Below are 25,184 nucleotides of genomic sequence, written 5' to 3'. Positions count from 1 at the left end.
CGGCTATAAACCCGCCACTCCAATAGGCACCCCCCTTCTAGGACCTATTTCTGCAAAAACAAACAGCAAACACAGCCAAAAGAAACAACCCAACAAATTAGAAATAAAAGAAACATGAAATTGTCCGGTCCAGAATTCACGTTGTGAATTCCTAGGAATTCATGTCGTGAGTTCGCCATCACAAAAATTGAAACTGTCCACTTTCTATAGAAATCGAACCAATAAAATGCTTGGGGTTTACTCCTATGTTGATTCCAACCACAAATCATCAACATTCCAAAGCTATTACGGGATTTTAGGGAACATTTTCGACATTTCAACTAATTACAAACCCTAACCCTAAGTTTCATCTATTAAAGAAGAATTAGACATGAGAATAAAGAAGTATTACCTTAGATCGAAAGATTATGTAAGCAAAAACGAAAATGGATTGTATGTCGGCCGAAATCAGAGCTAGGGGGACCAGTTCTCGTTCACTTCGTGGGAAATAAAGAATGATTTGGTCAAAGAGGATTATGTGTTCTTTAATCTGTGGTCCCGTGTTTGCTATTGTTCACGTCGTGAATCCTTAAGGATTCACGTCGTGAGTCCTGCCTGAGCTTAATTTTGGGCCAATCTTTCTACATCAAAAGGGGACTGGTCTTAAAATTATTTGGCCATTTAAATTAATAGAAAATGGGCTAATTATGGATCAATGATATTTTGCCTCTTACATTCAGAACTCACGTTGTGAATACTGTATGATAATATAACTTTTATTAATTCTATGTTTATCTATTAATTGTTGGGTTTTGAGCATTCTAACACTTCCTAAGTGTACATGCAACCCTAATAACCTTGAATCTATGTTTTCTCTATATACATGCAAATTTCTTTTCAAGGTTATTTCCTAACTAGCATGGCATGGGGATTACATAAAACATAAAGAACTAGTAGAAATACATACCTTGTTGTTGCTTGGATTCCTTCAAGACTTTGTGAGCCTAGCACCCCAAATGTTGTGCCTCAAATGCTTCACACAACACCACAAAACTTGGAATAACTTGATAGAATATTTCTTACACTCAAAAATCGGTTATGCCCTCTCTAGTAACACTAGTCCCGATTTTAATTTGCGTGCTATAGGGTTTCTTTTATAGTGTGTCATAATTAGGAGTTACAAATGTAAACCCTAATTGTCATGACTCATTTCTCATGACCCATGGGTTTGTAACTCCCATGGACTATCCATGGAGCTCCATATGGTTATAACCAAACCCATAAACCATGGATCATTAATCCACCATAACAGAATTGATGATTGTCATAATCAACCCTATATATTTAATTAGTCTCACTTTGATCACCAAATTAATACTAGATTAATACTTGATCAAATACTAATTAGATAATACTATTATTAATATATTATAACTTATAATATATTAATAATCATAAGTGCCTTATTTTCTCATTTAGTCTATCCAAGTATTGCAATGCCATGCAACCCAAATGGACCATGCCGGGTCAGGTCAAGTTCATACCAAATAAAGTTATGGACTTAGACACTATATCCAACAGTCTCCCACTTGGATAAGTCTAATAACTTTATTTGCAAATATCACTTCAAAATCCAACTAGCAATCGAAGCTCTTTCAAAGTCTCTCGGAACTGAGATGATGATGATACGCCATTTAAGATAAGTGATCATATAATCCTCTGTTCTCATGATATCAGCCGGACAAACACATGGAACATGGTCTTACTTATTGTCCAGCATTTGTTTCTCGATCTCCGATTTGTTTCGACATAGAACTAAATTGAACACATCAATTAGGTTCTGACTGGGCCCAGTACATAGGTCAAAACCAAATCATCGAGGGGCCCAGATATCGCTTTTATTTCTAGAAGGAACAGATAAACTTCGACTGATATGCTAGTACTAACTACTTATTGAATTATTCACAAAGGCACGTTTTATAACATCGAGTTACCAATGCGTTTTCGTACAATCAATGAATAACCAACTCATAGTCAACAACTCATATCTCTAGGTTTGAAGATTTATATGATATTACCGTCTCACGATCACTCGAGATAAATTCCATGAAGTGATGCAAGTGAGTGTGGGTTGAATCCAAGACCCAGTCCTTATGAGTACTCATGAATGTTGTATCAACCATTTCATTGTCTAAAGCACTTTAGACAAATCATACAAGCCAAATTCATGACAGTCTTGATTCATATCTACTTCCAACATATGACTGACTGTGGATGGTTTGAATAATATGATATGTACAATAACATAATTATTCTGGAAGTCAAAACATGCAAAGTGAAACACAATAATAATACTTAATCCTATATGGCCCCAACACTTGGGTGTAAATAAAACAAGTTTTATCTAAGCACCATATTGATTACTTATTATTTATGTTTCGATTAATCAACTTTATGCTTGAATTAAAACATTAGTTGTCCCATGCTCCAAGCACGTACACTATGTTTTTCCAAACAACAATTATGTCATACTCCAAGTATGCATATTATGTTTACATATGGTCCTCTCTTTGTGAAATAGATCAATTGTCAATATTCCAATGATGCTCATTTCACAATTCCAATCCTTGTTGTAAATGCAAGAATACCAACCTCTTGCCATTTACTGTAATTTGTTAGATTCTAAACTTATATGCAATGATCCCCTTGTAATGACTATGCACAGAAGTCACAAAGACTTAGCAACAGACATTACAGAGCATTCCAATGGAAAACAATTCCATGGAAATGAAGTCTCAAATTCAAAGTACATTCCTTTGAACATCCTTCTTAGCATTAAGTTCTTTAATCTTACACAGATTTAAAGAATAACTTCCACCTATGGAGACAATTCCATATTACCATTTTGACCATTACTTCTGAACAAGAGTTACCGCTTTTCAAAATACATCAATATGGTCCTTACTCTATACTTCTAATTGTCCATGAGCAACCAATCTTTGGTAAACCTCAGATTGCCCTCGAAAATTTTGCTTAATCATTTTAGTCATTTCCAGTTCTATTCCTTTTTCCATCTTAATGCCCTAGGCATTTGGAAAATTTAGAATGGATGAATATTATAGCATATTCAATCAATCCTATATCCGAAGCATATGGGACACGATTCATGCTATAAAATTTTTATTTGCCATGTTCTCATAATTCGAACTATGAAGAGGTATGCCGTAATCATAATCGAAATTTAAGATCGCAACATATATAGAATTTCCTTATGTTGAACCATTCTATCATAACATTCATATATATTCTTGACTAAAGTAGATTAAAATATCAATCTAAGCTTGTAGAATTGGAGTGAAGTATAAAATCCTCTCCCTTAATTATAGCAAAACAACTTTTCAAAGCAAATTGAAACTTTTGTTTTCTATAATTAATATTGCTAACTTGCAACACTTAACATAATCACCATGCTCCCACTAGCATAATGATTACCAGCATAACACTTTATGCTCCCACTAGCTTTGACATGTACTCAGAAATCAGTTGGACTTCTTGAAATCAATACTTTATTGAATTTCTTACCAAAGTTTATATTTCTGATACTAGATTGCTTTGATAAGAATTTATCAAAAATATACACCTTTCCTTAGATAGCTCACATGTTTGTCTAGACCTTTTGCAATTCTCACTAGTTAGTGTGCCGGTTAACCACACACGCTCCACTAACTATATGAGAATGCAAATATCACAACTGCTATCTACTTAAAATCTTCTTAGTGGAAGTGTTTCCTTACCATCATTTTCATGAATCGAAGAGAAACCTTATGCCACTTAGATTTTATGGTGTATGTGTTCTTTTCCATGTGAATTTTGTCAAAACCATAATCACAGTACTAGGTTAGTGACACTTCCAAATTCATATGGACTGAACTTGTGCAATCTTAATTTCTTGCCACCCGGCAGCACAAGGGCCTACCATTGCTTCCAGGTTGTTATGCAAACAGTCGAGAACTCTCAGAACTCCAATGCAAAGCCAACCTTAATTGGGATGAGCACATAATATGTCAACACGATAGGTTACAAACCTCACGTCGTGGGCTAGTGATTAACAAAACTCTTGATTAGTTCTTGAAACTATTTCAGAATCTTTTAGACTCCCACTATCCTCTTGACATATAAGACTTATCTTTGTCAAGAACCATTCCTTGACAATACAAATATTCAAGAGCTAATGCGGATTCTTATCAAGTTAAACATTTCCCATAATTGGACTTAGTTGGTCTTTGTTTTATCCAAAACATCACAACTAACCAACCTCAAATGTACAAAAGTATGAAGAGAATTGTTATCGAGATTTAAGAACACAAAGTATGATTTTAGTAATTGAAGAGTAAGAACACAAAGAGTAAATATTAATCAGATCTTATATTGATGAAGACTGATTACAGAGATAAGCATAAAGGTTTTTCAAAGTTTTTCTGCAAAGTTACTTCTACTTCTAACCTCAGTCCCTATTTATAGGGAACATGAGTGTACAAAAAATATACTAAGTCTAAACATTACATTCCGCATAAAGAATGACTTAGTAAAATAACATAAAATGTGAAACACTACAAAACACTTTATTCAACTTTTACAATTTTACATCTACAGAGTATGACACATCTTACTCTACATTTGATAAGTGCTATAAACTTTCTAAAGATTATGTCACTCAATGGCTCAATCTTGGAGTATGACTCTAAGATTTGATGTATGATTTATCTTTTGATTTAACCATTTCAACAACTCATGATTCCTCTCCTTAGCCAAACAAATGAACTAAGGTGTCCTTAGAAGATCAATTGTGATATGGTTTCATAATCACTAAGATAGTCATAAAACAAAATACACAAGTACTCTCCCATCTCTTCAGATTGGAGAAACTTTTATCTTTCTGCCTTATTTGATTCTTCTTATTCATTCTGCCATACATTGAAACTTTTCCAATGTTTTAGAATTACACTTAAACTCGTAAGCATAACCATATTTACTAAACTTTAGTAAATCATAATGAATAATCTTATCAACCTTTGTGGTGGACCTGACCAGCACACAACCAAGCGTACCCAATCTCTTAGTCCTTTGTTTGACTCACATGTGAATGTGAACAAGGAATTAGTCTTAATTTACCAAAGATGGAAATTCTCATTCATCACACAATACAACTTGCATGATTCCAAGTTTCTATCCAACTGAAACTTGGGTGATGAGAATCTTTCCTTATTTGCTAAATTATGATACTACCACTAATGAAAGAATCAAATCCATTGACCCATATTTCTTATCAATGGAAACATATAAGAAACAACCTTTTCACAAATGCCATTGTAAGGATACTTAAAATAAATAAAATCAAAGCCATTTTCTTTTCTTTTAAAACTTTACGGAAAACTTATCCTTACAATCTATATGGAAAACTTGTTGTTATCCTTTCCTAAGCAATATATCTAACTCTTAAGTAACAACTCAAAATTCTGATCACCAAACCATGCAATCGAAATCCATCTTCACGATCAGAATCAACATATACTTCCTTTAAGTTTCTTCACTCTTCTTTGATTCTTAAACATCAATATGTGACCCAGTCACAACATGCAATAAGAATCTCAGAATAGAAACTTAATAGAGTTAGACAATGGACTTTACCTGAAGTAGAGTCAAACACTTGACTTTACTATCCTTATGGACTTTTAGGTAAATTTGGCAGCTTCTCAACCAATGCCCTTCCTTTAGAAACATATGGACTCTTTGCAAACGGTACACGGGACTATCACAGACTTAGCCTTTCTCTTTATCATTTGGTCAACCGAGTTGACTATGGCCAATCCCTTTCAATTGGGAAGAGAAAGTTTTTCTGGACTTCTAATGTTACCATTGTAAATGTCCATGGAAGTTTGGGAAGTTGATCTTCCAATCAAATTTTGCTTTACCAATGCTCCAAATCATTGTCGATTCAGCATCATCAAGCAAATAGGTAAGATCATTATGGGTCATGTTGTGATCTGTCATCAGGGAGTGACCAAGTCAACAGCCAGCTACCTTGAGACTTCGACACCCGACTCTCCCGGCTTGTCAATATGTGACTTAATCTCCAAGACCTAAGTACATATAGACTTTGTTTGCCAATAGGGATTGAGTGACTTAGAACTTATCATGTCTTGAAACTTGTGGGATATGGAGACTTATTGGAGTAGGTGAAGGAAGTCAAGTATGATTTTCAATCCCACTAATGCACAACAAAGGGATTGATCTTTCACCTTGATTGCCATTCGGGATCTCATCTTCATTAGGAAGCTTCTTCCTAAGATTTGGGTAGCCCATAGCTGTCTAAACTAGACATCTATAATGGGAGAAATTCAAGTTAGTTGATTTAAAGTCCTTAATATAACACCCAAGATGAAATATTAAGGCTAGGACCCAATAACCTATTCATAACTGGAAGAGGGATGTCGTAATCCAAATTATAAAATAGTTAAAGGTAGGTAAACGACGATTTACCAATTTCCACCATGAAAAACGAAATATAATTGAGTTTTAATTGGATTTGAAACTCCTAGATCCTTTGAGATACATTGAACTTTCAATGGCATGTTTGAATCTCGATTGTGCCCTCTCAAGTTTGTGACTGGGATGTCGAGGATCACAAACAAGGTGTGAATAACCATACAAATTGACTTGGTACCCTCAACAATATTACCTAATCGATGTATCGGTTAACCACACACGCTCCACCGATCTATAATAAAGTCAAGTTACCCTTTGCCACTCTTACTAGTCCATGTTAGTGTGCCGGTTAACCATACACGCTCCACTAACGACTTAGTAAGGTACAAAGTGTAATTTTATGGGCTAGCACCAATTTCACATTTTCCCAAAGTAACTAAGATTGGGAATTGATAATGTATAGTTACTTTATAAATCATTATACTTTTAATGAGTATTTAAATTCGTTTCCTACCCATTCAGCTAACGACCCTCCACCGATCAAGGAAGCGGTGGGTGAGAGTGGACACCCACTAAGTCACCATTTTATAGGCAACAACCTTATACCCCCCTTATAGACCGGCTTCGTGAATGAGGCCTACTAACGGTAAGAATGACATATTCTTATACATATCTATATAATTAAAATTATAATAATAGTATAAGGGTGTATTTTAAACATTTAAAATACTTGGTGGTTTAATCTATTAATTAAACTATACTCTTAATTTAATTAAACTTAAACCATGTCTTTATGGAATTATTAACTCTTTTAATTAAACACTTTAATTAATTTAATGAATTTTTGTTTAACCTTTAAAAAAAAATTGGAATTAAAGTGTAAGACTTTACAAATTCCAAAACTTGAGGGCAAGAATTGAAACTATTCCAAGTCTCTTTAATTTGTAACTTATGAGTTTTAATGGTTCATAAAAATGAAGACTCTTCATTTTATGAAACCTCTTTAGTTCTTTAATCACAATTTAAAGAAGTGACTTTTGGTTATCCATAACTTGAGGACAAGTAATGTACACCATTATTGCCATTAAGATCATGAATTAAACACACATGGAGGTTACACATAATTCCTATGATCTTCTAAAAACTCATAAGAACACAAATTCATGCCAAGCAATTTTCAAGAAATCATATAAACATATACAATACTTGAAAATTAATAAAAGTCATGTAAAATGGGTTAACATAATCATTATCATTTTGAAAAACAGATTTTACAAGTCCAAAACAGATTGGGATAATGATTTTAATCCATTTCCAACAACAAAACACGAAAAGACTACCCAGCACGCACCTACTCGTCGAGTGCATTATCCTACTCGATGAGTAGGATGAGTTTGTTCATGGACTCGGCGAGTCCTCCCCATGAACTCGGCAAGTCCAGTCGTCAGAGAGCAGATTTTTGACTTTTTCAAGTAGTTTGCATCAAGTATACAGAAAACAATCCTAGGCTCTGATACCACTGTTGGGTTTTGAGCATTCTAACACTTCCTAAGTGTACATGCAACCCTAATAACCTTGAATCTATGTTTTCTCTATATACATGCAAATTTCTTTTTCAAGGTTATTTCCTAACTAGCATGGCATGGGGATTACATAAAACATAAAGAACTAGTAGAAATACATACCTTGTTGTTGCTTGGATTCCTTCAAGACTTTGTGAGCCTAGCACCCCAAATGTTGTGCCTCAAATGCTTCACACAACACCACAAAACTTGGAATAACTTGAGAGAATATTTCTTACACTCAAAAATCGGTTATGCCCTCTCTAGTAACACTAGTCCCGATTTTGCATGCTATAGGGTTTCTTTTATAGTGTGTCATAATTAGGAGTTACAAATGTAAACCCTAATTGTCATGACTCTTCATTTCTCATGACCCATGGGTTTGTAACTCCCATGGACTATCCATGGAGCTCCATATGGTTATAACCAAACCCATAAACCATGGATCATTAATCCACCATAACAGAATTGATGATTGTCATAATCAACCCTATATATTTAATTAGTCTCACTTTGATCACCAAATTAATACTAGATTAATACTTGATCAAATACTAATTAGACAATACTATTATTAATATATTATAACTTATAATATATTAATAATCATAAGTGCCTTATTTTCTCATTTAGTCTATCCAAGTATTGCAATGCCATGCAACCCAAATGGACCACGCCGGGTCAGATCAAGTTCATACCAAATAAAGTTATGGACTTAGACACTATATCCAACATTAACTAGTTTCTTAATTATTACCACTTCATTTTTAGGGACCCCACACTCGGTGTTTAATTATAAATAAAGTGAGTTGGATGATATGATCGATGTTTCTAAAACTAAAATGAAAAAGAAAAAAAAAACGCAAACCAAACTCGGGTTGCCTCCCGATAAGCGCTTCTTTTTTAGGAGCCTTTAGTTGGACTCCGTGCCTCCTACGTTGACTCGTCAGAAGAGTCCACCACCATGATCTTTTGCTTCTTGAAACACCTCTTGTACGCTTGCACTCGACGAATATACGCCTTTTTAGAATTCTCCTTTTTAGCCTTGACTTCGTTTCAATCGAGCTTGCATTTGATCCCTTGAATCTTTAAATTTTCTAGATATCGTATAGATTGAGACATGGATCTAAATCATTCTCTCTGTCTATGTTCTGTTTCCCGAATTCAGATTTATGACGACTGACAACAGACTACAATTGAACACATCAATTTAGTCCCGGCTTGGCCAAGCGCTTAGGTGCCATCACTAAATCATCGAGGGGCCCACAGATATCGCTTTTATCCTACTTTGGATAAAAGGAACGGATAAACTTTGACTCATTGCTCGCTTGCACTCACTCACCAAATCACACACAACAATATGGTTTATAACACCAAGTTACTAGTGCGTTTACATATTATCAATGTGCAACCGACTTGCAAGATACAACTCACACATCTCGGTTTCAAGAATATAAGATGTTATCGTCTCACCAATCACTCTTGATAAAATCCATGAAGTGATCCAAATGAGCGTGGGTTTAATCCAATGCTCAAATCATATTCATAATCAATCATGAACGTTGCAGAAAACATTTGCTTATGTCTAATGCTCTTTAGATAATCCACACACCACTTCACGACAATCTTCATTCATACCTACTTCCAACATATGAACGACTGTGGCCCATTTGAATAATTTGACTGTTCTTAACCAACTAAATTATTTAGGAAGTCAAAACATGCAAAGTGAAACACAAGAATAATACTAATCCCATATAGCCTCAACCTTTGAGTATAAATAAAACACCTTTTATTTATCACCATATCGATTACTCATTATTTTTTGTTTCGGGTAATCAACTTCTTACTTGAATTACTTACCACACTTGCCCCATGCTCTTAGCATGCACACAATGTTTACATACGGTTCTTGCTTTGTGAAATATATCAAATGAACACATTTCCAATCATACTCATTTCACAACTCCAAATCCTTTCCACAAGTGAAAGAATATCAAATTCTTGCCACTTATAGAATATGCTAGATTCTAACATTTTATGCAATGGTCCTTTCGTAATGTCATAGCACAAAAGTCACAATGACTATTGCCAACGAAATTACAAAGTCCTCTATCGGGGATTGTTACAAGACAACTCCATAGATGTGATGTCTTTCACTCAAAGTACATTCCTTTGAACATCCTTTTGCATAAAAGTTTCTAATCTAGACATTGATTTTCAATATCCAACTCCTAATATGGAAACGTTTCCATATTTCCATATGACAACTCATTCTTAATAGAATCTTATCTATTCATAATAAAGTCTATATGGTCCATCCAATATCATACTTCCAACTACTCACAAGCGACCAATCCTCGGTGAACCCTGGATTGTCCTTTGATAGTTGTTTAATTATCTTAGTCAAAACCGATTCTTGTCCTTTTCCCTCTAAATGCGTTGGACATTTCGAAAATTTTAGAATGGTCAAATATTATAGCACTTGCAATTGATCCTATACCCGAAGTGTATGGGACACGATGTATAATGTCTTAAATGAAGATTTAATACTTTATCAATCTTCTGCCATAATATTTTATGTGCTACGTTCTTATAATTCGAATTATGAAGAGAGATGTCGTAGTCATAATCAAAATTCAAGAACACACTATGTATCCTTAACTAAATTTATTAACATTCCACAACCTAAGCCTTTAGATTTGAAATGAAGCATAATATTCTCTCCCTTAATTATAGCAAAACAACTATTCAACCCTTACAACTTTGCAAAGTATGACTCTTTTTATCTATAATTAATATTGCTAACTTGCAACACTTGCTTTAATAATCATACAATCATAACATTTATGCTCCCACTATCATGATGATTATTTTAAACATAACACTTATTCTCCCACTAGCTTTGACATGTATTCGGAAACAACTTAACTTTCAGAAAAACAATGCCTATTGAATTTCTTTAAGTTCATATTTCTAATACCCAATGCTTTGATAATCTTTTATCAAGGCTTCTTGAACTTATACACTTTTCTTTTAGATAGCTCATATGTGTGTCTAAATAATTAAGACTAATTGCCAAATCTCACAATTCGAATCATGGAAAGGGATACTGTAACCATAATCGAATTCGAGAATACAATTTCACAATCACTATCTTCTTAAAATCTCTATTAGTGAAAGCATTTCCTCACAGTCATTTTCATGAAGGAGGGAATCTTATGACACTTAGATTTTAATGGTGTATGTGTTCCTATCCATGTGAATTTGTCAAAAACAAAGTTTACGACAAATTCGAACTCATATGGACCGAACTTTCTTAATCTTGATTTCTTGCCTTATGGTAACACGACTGCCCACCATGTCTTCCAAGTAGTTAAACAGCTCACCTTTTCCCATCAATGTACTTTTCATTGATTAAGGTCCTTGCCTTTTATGCACTCAAATGAGAACTCATAGAACTCATATGCATAATTAACTCGATTGGAACGGCACGGAAACAAGATAATGTCAACATGATAGGTTATAGACCTCTACTCGTGTGCTAGTGATGATCGATAAGGTTTATTCTTGATTAGTTCTTGAATCCTTTCAAGACCATTAAGACTCCCATTGACTCCTTGACATATATTATTTTCTTGTCAATAAACATTTCTTGACAAACAAATATTCAAGAGTTAGTGTAGCTTTTATCAAGACAAAACACCATATAAAATTGGTCCTAGTTGGTCTTTGTCTTATCCAAGACATCACAACTTTCCAATTTCAAATGTACGAAAATAAGAAAATCCTTTTCCAAATTCTACACTTGATGAATGTTATAAACCTTCTTAAGACTGTTCACTCAATGTCACAATCTTAACTCTAAGACTTGTTTTGGAACGAAGTATGATTGACTTCTTGATTTAACCATTTCTTCAATTCTTAATTCCTCTTCTTAGACATACAATTGTACTAAGATTTACTTATAGCATCAATTGAGATATGGTTCTTAATCATTAAGACCTATCATAAAACATAATAAAAGGTACTCTCCCTTCTTCTTAGAATAGAGAAACTTTTATCTTTCTGCCTACTTGATTCTTCTTCTTCATTCTGCTATTGATATAAACTCTTTCAATCAATTCAGAATTACACTTAATCTTATAAGTATAATCATATTTACTAAACTTTGGTAAATCATGATGAATATCTTTGTTACTCTTGTGGTGGACTTGATCAACACACAACTTTGTGTACTCGATCTCCTAGTCCTTCACTTGACACTTTGTTAACGAATTAGTCTAATTTCCAAATATGAAATTTCTCATTCATCATGCAACCAAGTTGCGTGATTCCAAATTTCTGTCCAATTGAAACTTGGGCGATGAGAAACTCTCCTTATTTGGCAAATTCTCGACATTTCACAATTATCATAATAAGAATCATATCCATTCGTTGTAGAAATATGCAAACATCAATTTTTCATAACGATTTTATTGCAAGGAAATAAATAAATGAGTCAAACCAAAATTTATTTTTTTATTCATAACAGCAGCGAAAACATTTGTCCTTACAATGCAAAATCAACTGAAAAACTATGTAATCAAATATTCCTAACAATTCTATCATAACTTTCTAAGCTCAAAATCTAATCTTCAAGTCCATGCGATCGAGATCCATTTCTTTGTGATTAGACTCATTTTGCTTTTCCATCAAGCTTCCTCTCTTTTCACTGATCCTAAAAAACACTCAAATGTAATCTCATCACATTATGTATTAAGAATCAACGAATAGGAACTTAATGGAGTAAGATAGTGGATTTTACCTGAAGCACAGCCATACTCTTTGACTCTCCCATCTTCTAGACTCTTCAGGCTCTTAGGGCAGACTTGTATCCAACGCCCTTTCTCTTGGCAGCAAATGCAGGTCGGTTCTCCTAGAACGTCCTCGGAAGCATGGTTGGTTGACTTTCCCAACAAATACGCTCCATTTCTTTGCCAAATCATTTCTGATTCAGTATCAATAAGCATATAAGTTTGGTCAATGAGGTTTTCGTCATGATCCATCATATAATACTTTCTTTTGAACTCATTATATGATTCGGGAAGTGACTGCAGAACCCAGTTCATAGCCAACTTATCCGGGAATAACGCACCCAACATTATCAACCTATCGATGTGTGATTTCATTCCTAGAACGTGAGTACACACGGGTTTACCATCTTCATGTTTCATTTCCAATAGGGCTTTAGTGACATTGAACCTTTCAATTCTTCGATCTTGTGGGTTAGGGAGAATAACGAGAGGATGTGAAGGAAGTGAAGCATGATTTGTTATTCCTCGATCGAATCATGGAATATCATCTTCATGTGGAATGCTTGTTCTACGGGATTTGGGAAGACCATAGTTGTCGTACTTTGACATCTACAAAACGGGAGAAAACAAATCCAAGTTTGTTGATCGATTGAGCCCTTAATAAATCACCCAAATGAGATATTAAGGCTAGGACCCAACACAATATTCCACAACTCGAGAGAGGGATGTCGTAACCCTAATTGCAGAACATTTGAAGGTAAGTGAATGACGATTCACTAATTTTCCACCATGAAAAATGAAAAACAGATTAAGTCTTAAATGTATTGAAAACTCCTAGATCCTTTGAGATTCATTGAACCTTTTCAATGGCATTTTTAAATCTCGATAGGCCCCTCTAGTTTGCGACTGGGATGCCGAGGATCACAAAGCGGGTGTGAATAACCATGCAAATCTACATGGTGCCCTCACATGTTACAGTCACCTATTCGATGTGCCGGTAAACCACACACGCTCTACCGAACTATGACAAACATTGAGTCACCCTTTGCTACCTTTGTTTAGAACCATTTAGTGTGCCGGTTAACCACACACGCTCCACTAACATCTTTGCAACGGTACAAAGTGTAATTTCATGGAATTGCATCAATTCACTTGTGCCTAAAGTAACTAAGATTGGGAATTTATAAATTATTTAGTTACTTTTGTACATCATTATACTTATAATGGAAGGTTTCTATCCTATCCTACCCGTTCGGCAACGACCCTCCACTAGTCAAGAGTGCGGTGGGTAAGAGTGGATACCCATTCAATCGCCATTTTATAGGCAATTTCCTTAAACACCCCTTATAGACCAGCTATGAGGCCTACTAACGGTAAGACTGAATTTTACTCATACATATATATAATGTTAGACTTTTAATGTTATATATAGTATAGGGTGTATTTTACACTTTTAAAATACTAGGTGGTCTAATTTAATAATTATACTTTTAATTTAATTAAACTGTACACCAAAACTTTATGGATTCACTAAATCTCTTTTAATTATACACTTTAACTAATTAATAAAACCATAAGGGTGTGATTTGAACTTTTCAAAACAATACTAGGGTTTTAGAATTTAACATTCCTAAATTAAACTTTTAATCAACTTTTAAATTCCAAAACTTGAGGGCAAGTTTTGAAACATTTCAAAACATTAGGGTTTAGAATTTAAATATTCCAAAATCAAACTTTTCAATCAAAATTTAAAATCCAAAACTTGAGGGCAAGTTTTGAAACCTTTTTCAAAACATTAGAGTTTCAACTATTTAAATTTCAAAATAAAACTTTTGAGTTCAAATTTAAACTATAAAACCTAAAGGGAAAATTTGAAACTTTTGATAACAAAAGGATCAAATAACAAATAATATAAATTAAACAATTTATTTTATCATTATCTACATTTGACCTAATTTCAATTTCTTGCAAAGTAAGTTACCCAATTAATACAAATAATCAAACTTTATCATATAAGGAAGTTTTTATCTAATTAATTGGTAATTATCTTTTGTTTAATCAAGGATATACTCAAACATATGTATAAACTCGGATTTTAATGATCTAAAACAGATAAGGCATGTATCCATGAGAAAAACAGCAAGAAATCCTGAAATTAGCTCCATCTAACGCTCGAACTCGCCGAGTACCACACTAGACTCGCCGAGTTGAGGCCTACTCGCCGAGTACACTGTGGTACTCGCCGAGTTCATCAGGCAGGGAGCTCAAAAAACGTTTTTACAACTTGAACAAACATACAAGGAATCAATACAATAGAAACCAATCAAGGCTCTGATACCACTGATGGGTTTTAGCCATAAGAACATCCTATGTGTTCATACAAACCCTAATGCTTGGATCTAGGTTTCTCTATTGTACATGCAATTCATCCAAGACTATAAACCCTATATCTAATATATGATAATCAATATAACATATGAATTGGGGTTTAGATCATACCTTGATTGTTATGTAGCAATAACAATCTCAAATCCTTCTTGTATTGACTTTAGAAAGCTTAGAGTCACAAATGTCACTCCTCTAATGGTTCACAAACACCAAGAGCAAGAGGATGAAGAAGAAAAGAGAAGGAGGCTTCCCAAAATGTGTGAAAACCCTAGAGAACAAGTTCACCACGTTTTTGGGGCTGAAGGGTTCTTTAAATAGTGAGGCTATTAGGGTTATCTAACAAGGAAACCCTAATTTGGATGCTTAGGCCCTAAGCAACCCATGAACCCCTTTTTAATAAGCCTTGGACGATTTCTAATGGGTTTTCCCATAGAATTCGTCCAACCTTATATTATAAGGTAATCCATAGCCCAATTGCAATTATCTTATAATTACAATTCCAGTCCCTTAAGTTTAATTAATCTCTTTTAGCACAAACTTAATTCTTATTAATTCTTGACTAATATTAATTAAACAATATGATTTCTCCTTTAATATATTATTCTCATAATATATTAATAAATCATATTTAATCCTTTCTCTCCATAATTTATCCTATCAAGTTGCTTTTGTGAAGGCAACCCAAAAGGACCATGCACCATCGGGTCAAGTACATACCAAAATAGTTATCGACTTAGATACTAATCCAACAAAACCCTCATCTGATGATACCCCAACCTCAAGTCTATCTTGGAGAACCAAGACGCCCCCTGCAACTGATCGAACAGATCGTCGATCCTCGGTAACGGAAAATGGTTCTTGACCGTCAACTTGTTCAACTCCCAGTAATCAATGCACATCCAGTGTGAACCATCCTTTTTCTTGACAAAAAGGATCGGCGCTCCCTAAGGTGAGCTACTCGGTCTAATAAACCCCTTCCCCAGCAGCTCCTGAAGCTGCAAGGATAACTCCTGCATCTCTAGCGGCACAAGGCGATAAGGCGCCTTGGCAATAGGTGCTGCCCCCGGAACCAAGTCGATACGGAACTCTACTTGCCTCTCGGGAGGCACTCCTGGCAATTCCTCGGGAAAAACATCTGGGAAATCGCTCACTATCGGGACCTCATCGATCGAACTTGTCCTCCCAGCGGCCACTTGTGTGTCCATCACATAGGCTAGAAGCCCGTTGCAGCCCTGCTGCAAACTCTGTCTCGCTCTGGAAGCCGAACAAAATGTTGAACCACATCGGATACCCTCACCGTTCACCATAAGTACTCCCCCACTAGGGTCTTGTATCGTCACCAAATGACGCTCGCAGTCTATAACAGCTCCAAATCGACTCATCCAATCCATGCCCACTATAACACATACGTCCCCCATTGCAATCGGGACCAGATCTATCGAGAACTCCACACCAAAGATCTCGAGGGTACATCCTCGGATCACCTCTATAGCATACACTGCTCGCTCATTAGCTATAGAAACTTGTAGAGGCCGACTCATCGCCTCTCGCCAAATACTAATGTGCTGACTAAATGCCAAGGAAATAAATAACCGACTCGCACCCGAGTCAAATAACACCAAAGCGGGTACAGAATTCACAAGAAAAGTACCTACGCATATCATAATATAAGCACAACACTTCAAACTCAACATAAATAAACGAAAGACTACATACCAGCCACGATATCGGGCGCTGCATGGACCTCCTCCGCTGTCAATTGGAAGGCTATCTCGCAAGCCTTCGGTGCCTCGGCCTTTGCTGACCGAACTTTAGTAACCTTAGCAGCAGGTGAAGATCCCTATGCTGGTCCCTATTGCAACTACGGGCACTCGGGCTTTCGGTGACCCGTCTGGTTGCAATGAAAGCAAACCATAAATCCCTTGGAAAAATCCTTGGCGATATGCCCCTCCTTGCCACATTTTTAGCAAGCACCAGATCGACAAACCCCATCGTGTCCTTTGCCACACTTCCCGCAAGTGCGGCCCTTCTTGCCTCCAGATCTCGAATCGGCAGGCTTAGCTCGCTTGGCTACCGGCTGAGACTGTGTCGGCCACCGATCCATCCTCTGAGACTCAACCTCCTCCCTGGCCTGAGTCTCCAACTCAATCTCCCTCTTCCGGGTATTTGCCTGAAGTTCAGAAAATGTCCGGTAAGTCGAGTTCGATACGAACTCCTGGATATCCCTCCTCAAAATGCCCAAATACCGGCTCATGCGTGCCTGCTCGGTAGATACCTGCTCAGGGCAGAACATCGCCCTCTCATGAAAACTTTCTGGTAACCACAATAACAGAATCAGTACCCTGCTTGAGGGTCAAGAACTCCTGAATCAACCGTTCCCTCTCCACCGGGGGAACATACTCGTCTCTGAACATGGTGGTGAACCTCTCCAAGGATTCTCTTGTCAATAAACATTTCTTGGCAAACAAATATTCAAGAGTTAGTGTAGTTTCTATCAAAACACTTCATAAACTGGTCCTAGTTGGTCTTTGTCTTATCCAAGACATCACAACTTTCCACATTTGATGAATGTTATAAATCGTTTAATACTTGTCACTCATTGTCACAATCTTAACTCTAAGACTTGTTTTGGAACGAAGTATGATTGACTTCTTCATTTAACCATTTCTTCAATTCTTGATTCCTCTTCTTAGACATACAATTGTACTAAGACTCACTTAGAGAATCAATTGAGATACGGTTCTTAATCATTAAGACTTATCATAAAACATAAAAGGTACTCTCCTTTCTTCTTAGAATGGAGAAACTTTTATCTTTCTGCCTACTTGATTCTTCTTATTCGTGCTGCTATTGATTTAAACTTTTTCAATCAATTCATAATTACACTTAATCTTATGAGTATAATCATATTTACTAAACTTCTACTAAACCATGACGAATATCTTGTTACTCTTATGGTGGACTTTGACCAACACACAACTTTGTGTACTTGATCTCCTAGTCCTTCACTTGACACTTTGTCAACGAATTAGTCTAATTTCCAAATATGAAATTTCTCATTCTTCATGCAACCAAGTTGTATGATTCCAAATTTCTGTCCAATTGAAACTTGGGCGATGAGAAACTCTCCCTATTTGGTAAATTCTCGATTTTTTCCATAAACACCATAAGAATCGTATCCATTTGTTGTAGAGATATTCAAACATCAATTTTCACAACGATTTCATTGCAAGGAAGTAAACAAATAAATAAATAAATCAAACCAAAATTTATTTTATTTATAAAAGCAGCGGAAAACATTTGTCCTTACAATGCAAAATCCATTGAAAACTATGTATTTCAAAAAAAAATCTAACAACTCTATCATAACTATCTAAGCTCAAAATCTAATCTTCAAGACCATGCGATCAAGATCCATTTCTTGTGATTAGATTCATCTTGCTCTTTCACCAAGCTTCCTTTCTTTTCATCGATCCTATAAAAAAATTCAAATGCAATCTTATCACATCATGTATTTTGAATCAATGAATAGGAACTTAACGAAGTTAGATAGTGGATTTTACCTGAAGCGCAGTCATACTCTTTGACTCTCCCATCTTTGGAATTTTCAGGCTCTTGGGGCAGACTTCTATCCAAAGCCCTTTCTCTTGGCAGCTAACGCAGGTTGCTTCTCTTAAAACGTCCTCGGAAGCATGGTCGGTTGACTTTCCCAACAAATACGCTCCATTGCTTCGCCAAATCATTTCTGATTTAGCAGCAATGAGCATGTAAGTTAGGTCAATGAGGTTGTCGTCATGATCCATCATATAATACTTCCTTTTGAACTCATTATGATTCAGGAAGTGACTGCAAAACCCAATTTACAGCCAACTCATTCGGGAATGACACACCCAACATTATCAACCTATCAATGTGTGATTTCATTCCTAGAACGTGGGCACACACGGGTTTACCATCTTCATGTTTAATTTCCAATAAGGCTTTAGAGATGTTGAACCTTTCAATTCTTCGATCTTGTGGGTTAGGGAGAACAATTGGAGGAGGTGGAGGAAGTGAAGCATGATATCTTGTTCCTCGATCGAATTGTGGAATACCATCTTCATGTGGAATGCTTGTTCCACGGGATTTGGGAAGACCATAGTTATCGAACTTTGACATCTACAAAATGGGAGAAAACGAATTCAAGTTAGTTGATCGATTGAGTCCTTAGTAAATCACCCAAATGAGATACTAAGGCTAGGACCCAACACAATACGCTACAACCTAGAAAAGGGATGCCGTAATCTAGTTGCAGAATATTTGAAGGTAAGTGAATGACGATTCACTAATTTCCACCATGAAAAACAAAAAGAAATTTAAGTTATAAATCTATGAAAACTCCTATATCCTTTGAGATTCGTTGAACATTTCAATGGCATGTTTAAATCTCAATATGCCCCTCTTGTTTGTGACTGGGATGCCGAGGATCACAAAACGGGTGTGAATAACCATGCAAACTTAGATGGTGCCCTCACATGTTACAGTCACCTATTCGATGTGCCGGTAAACCACACACGCTCCACCGAACTATGACAAACATTGAGTCACCCTTTGCAACCTTTGCTTAGAACCATTTAGTGTGCCGGTAAACCACACACGCTCCACTAACGTCTTCACAAGGGCACAAAGTGTAATTTCATGGAATTGCATCTATTCACTTTTGCCTAAGTAACTAAGATTATGTATTTGAAAAACATTTAGTTACTTTGTATTTCATTATACTTATAATGGAAGGTTTCGTCCTATCCTACCCGTTCGGCTAACGACCCTCCACTAGTCAAGAGTGCGGTGGGTAAGAGTGGATACCCATTCAATCGCCATTTTATAGGCAATTTCCTTAAACACCCCTTATAGACCAACTTCGTGAATGAGGCCTACTAACTGTAAGACTGACGTTTACTCATACATATATATAATGTTAGACTTTTAATGTTATATATATAGTATAGGGTGTATTTTACACTTTTAAAATACTAGGTGGTCAAATTTAATAATTATACTTTTAATTCAATTAAATTGCAAACCAAAACTTTTATGGATTTATTAAACCTCTTTTAATTATACACCTTAATTAATTAATAAAACCATAAGGGTGTGATTTGAACTTTTTCAAAACATTACTAGGGCTTTAGAATTTATCATTCCTAATTAAACCTTTTAATCAACTTTTAAATTCCAAAACTTGAGGGCAAGTTTTGAAACATTTCAAAACATTAGGGTTAGAAATTAAATATACATCAAAATTAAACTTTTAATCAAAATTTAAATTCCAAAACTTGAGGGCAAGTTTTGAAACCTTTTTCAAAACATGAGGGTTTTAACTATTTAAATTTCAAAACAACAAAACTTTTGAGTTTAAATTTAAACTATAAAACCTAAAGGGGAAAATATGAAACTTTTCATAACAACAAGGATCAAATAAGAAATAATCTAAATTAACATTTAATTACATAATTATCCATATTTGATTTATTTAATGATTTCTTGCAAAACAATTTACCAATTTAATCAAATATCACATAAGGAAACAAATATTTTATTAATTGATAAATATCTTCAACTAGATCAAGAATATACTCTTATATATCAAAAAATCGGATTTATATTGATCTAATATGATAAAGGCAAGTATCTCAAAGATAAACAACAAGAAATCCCAAAAATACCTCTGTCTGCTCCGACTCGCCGAGTCACACTCTGGAACTCGCCGAGTCAGGTTGAACAGTGGGGCCAAAACACGATTTTCAGCAACATAAAGCATCAATACAATAGAAACCAATCTAGGCTCTGATACCACTGATGGGTTTTGGTCATAAGAACATCCTATGTGCTCATACAAACCCTAATGCTTGGATCTAGGTTTCTCTATTGTACATGCAAGTTATCCAAGACTATAAACCCTAATTCTAGCATTCAGGTAATCATATTAACATGAAAATAGGTCTAAGATCATACCTTGATTGTTATGTAGCAATAACAATCCCAAATCTCCTTGTATTGACTTTAGAAAGCTTAGAGTCACAAAGGTCACTCCTCTAATGGTTCACAAACACCAAGAGCAAGATGATGAAGAGGAGAGAGGATAGAGGCTGCCCAAAAACATGTGAAACCCTAGAACAAAGCTTAGCCACATTTTTGGGTCATAAGGGTCTTTATATAGTGAGGCTATTAGGGTTATCTAACAAGGAAACCCTAATTTGGATTCTTAAGCCCTAAGCAACCCATAGACTCCTTTAATTAAGGCCTTGGACGATTTCCTTATGGGCTTCCCCATAGAACTCGTCCACTCCTTAATCTAAGACAATCCATATCCCAAATTGCAATTATCTTATAATTACAATTCCAGTCCCTTAAGTTTATTTAATCTCTTTTAGTCACAAAACTAATTCCCAATTAATTATTGACTAATATTAATTAAACAATATGATTTCTCCTTTAATATATTATTCTCATAATATATTAATAAATCATATTTAATCCTATCTCTCCATAATTCATCCTATCAAGTTGCTTTGGTGAAGGCAACCCAAAAGGACCATGGACCATCGGGTCAAGTACATACCAAAATAGTTATGGACTTAGACACTAATCCAACAATATCTCCTTTGCGGGTGGAGATGGTGGTAAAATCACTCAACGAGGAACTATCTCGAATGGGGTTTTAAGTTTCGAGAATGTCAATTTTGCTCCCGAGCTAAAGCATAGTTTGTTAAGTGTTTCTCAGATCACAGGGCTATTCTACGCATTTCACTGATAAAGAATGCATGATTCTCAAACCAGGCTTTGTTATCCCGGAAGAGTGGATTCTTGTTAAATCTAAAAGGGATGGAAATGCCTATATCATTGATATGAATAGCAATCTTCCAGAACAAGTTACATGCCTATTCTCCAAGATCTCCGAACAAACTGCAATGTTGTGGCACAAAAGACTAGGTCATGCTAATGCCAAGAATTCGAATCATCTTGCAAAAAATGAGATGGTGCGTGGATTGCTTGTCAAAGACTTTATCACATTTCAAAAATGTGTGTCATGTGCACAAGGAAAGCATCATAGAAAACCACACTTGCCAAAACATGTTAACTCAATTAGCCAGGTGCTTCAATTGCTACATATGGATTTGTTTGGTCCAGTAAACTTTCTCAGCATCAACAGAAGTTCTTACTGTTTGGTTGTAACTGATGATTCTCTCGGTTCACGTGGGTTTTCTTTCTATCCAACAAAGTTGGAGTTGCTGATTTGATTAAGAAGTTCATTGTATTAGTTGAGAACCAAACTAACAATCGGGTGAAGGCGCTTCATACTGACAACGGAACAGAGTTCAAGAATTCTGTACTCAATCACTTTTGCGCAGAAAAGGGTATCCTGCGTCAATTCAGCTCTGCTCATACACCCCAACAAAATGGTGTTGCTGAAAGAAGAAACAGGACATTAAAAAACGCTACAAGAATGATTTTCTGTGATTCAAAATTACCCGTGTTCTTTTGGGCCGAGGCGATAAACACTGCCTGTTACGTTCAGAATCGAGTGTTGATCAACAAAGCTCGGATGAAGACCCCGTATGAAATTTTCTATAATCACAAGCCATCAGTCAGTCATTTTTGTGTATTTGGCTGTCCTTGCACCCTTCTTCACTTAGATGCCAACCCGAAGTTTAATGCCAAGGCCGATGACTGTTACTTTGTAGGGTATGCTGCTCGCACTACCTATAGAGTCTACAATAAGAAGACAACAAATTGTGGAATCTTATGACGTGCATTGGTTGGAAGAAAATGAGACGGACGCTAGAGTGGGTCCGGATTGGTTGGTTGATTACACATCGCTATTCAGATCCTTAAATGTGTCTTCAAGTAGCTTATCTATACCTGTTTCTGGTTGGAAGAGTATTCCTGAAGATGAAGATGAAGAAGTTTTGTACAAACCCCTATCTTCATCCTCCTCTTCATCCAAAGGGAAGTCCAAGATTATGCCTGAGGGAGAGTCCTCTGGTACACATGAAGGGGAGTCCTCTGCTGCACCTGAGGGGAGTCCTCTGTTGCACCGGAGGGGGAGTCCTCTACTGCACCAGAGGGAGAGTCCTCTGCTTTACCTGAGGGGGAGTCATCTATGCAACATGATAGTCCTGAATCTTCGGCCCAATCTGATACTCCAGATGCTGAAACTACACCACTTATCTCTATAGAGAAAGAGTACTCTCTTGACGATGCTTCCGCTACCTCTTTAACCTTCATGGAACTTCTCTTTCCTAAACTTATTTCAAATGAGTTTGTAGCAGAGCCATATGGAGTGGCTCAATCAGTAAATGAAGGAGGTATCAATATTCATACTCTTCCTGTCTCTCTCAATGACATCAGCCAAGAGATACCTTCAAGGATTCAACACGATCATCCGATAGACGTCATTGGTCAGCTGGGTGACGGTGTTACAACCAGAAGTCAGAGTGGAGATGTTAATGCTTGTCTTTACTCTTGCTTCATCTCTCAAATTGAGCCCAAGAATGTTGGAATGGCTCTAAATGAACCTAGTTGGGTAGATGCAATGCATGAAGAACTGCATCAATTTGAAAAACTCGGTGTTTAGAAGTTAGTTGAGTTACCAAAGGGCAAGAAGTCTCTTGACACGCGATGGGTTTATCGCAATAAGTAGGACGATTCAGGGGTTATTGTGCAAAATAAAGCTCGGTTGGTGGTTCGTGGGTTTCGATAAGTCGAGGGTCTTGATTACACTGAGCTTTATGCTCCAGTAGCTCGTCTAGAGGCTATTCGTATCTTCCTAGCATATGCTTCTTACATGAACTTTACCGTTTATCAAATGGACGTCAAGACTGCTTTCTTGTATGGCAAGGTGAAGGAAGAAATTTACGTTGATCAACCTCCTGGGTTCGTTGACTCAAAATTTCCTAATCATGTCTACAAGTTGGACAAGGCATTGTATGGGTTGCATCAAGCTCCTAGAGCGTGGTACGCAACTCTAACAAAGCATTTGCTCGAGCATGGTTACTCTCGTGCCACTATCGATCAGACCATGTTTATCAAGCATGTCGACAATGATCAAATACTTGTGCAAATCTATGTTGACGACATTATCTTTAGGTCGACTAGTCTGCAGCTCTGCAAAGAATTCGAAGGCGTAATGAAGAAGTGGTTCGAGATGAGTTCGTTGGGAGAAATGACCATGTTTTTGGGGCTTCAGGTTAAACAGAATTCAACCGGAATCTTACTACATCAAGCCAATTATGTGGAGGATATTCTTGAGAAGTTCGGGTTTCACGATGCAAAATCTGCTTCAACACCAATGGCTGAAAGACCTCTTTTGACTCCAGATCCTGACGGTGAATCCATAGATCAAACTCTCTATCGATCAATGATCGGATCACTGATGTATCTTACTGCAAGAAGACCTGACATTATGTTTGCAATTTGTCAATGTGCACGCTATCAGGCTAATCCTAAACTTTCACAACTTATTGTTGTCAAAAGAATTTTTCGGTATATCAAAGGCAACCCAAAATTGGGTCTTTGGTACCCGAAAATTTTGAATTTAATCTATATGCTTTTGCTGACAATAATTACGGAGGTTGTGAGCTTGACAAGAAATCAACCTTAGGAGGGTGTCAATACCTAGGTGACAGACTAGTTTCGTGGCAATGTAAGAAGCAACACACTGTCTTAACTACCACAGCGGAGGCGGAATATGTTGCTACATCGGCTTGTTGTTCTCAAGTTATTTGGATCCAACATCAGCTGTTGGACTACGGTTTGAATTATTTAGAAATCCCCATTTACTGTGATAATGAAGTTGCCATTCAAAATACCAAAAATCCAGTCCAACATTACAAAACCAAGCACATTGATATTAAAATTTATTTTATCAGAGATTGTTATGAACGTTCGCTAATCTGGCTGGAACAGGTCCACACTGATAATAATGTGGCGG

This window comes from Lactuca serriola, chromosome 3 (assembly GCF_051521515.1).
Source record: "Lactuca serriola cultivar US96UC23 chromosome 3, Lser_US96UC23_V15, whole genome shotgun sequence".
Classification (NCBI taxonomy): Eukaryota; Viridiplantae; Streptophyta; class Magnoliopsida; order Asterales; family Asteraceae; genus Lactuca; species Lactuca serriola.
This window is presented reverse-complemented; position numbering follows the sequence as displayed.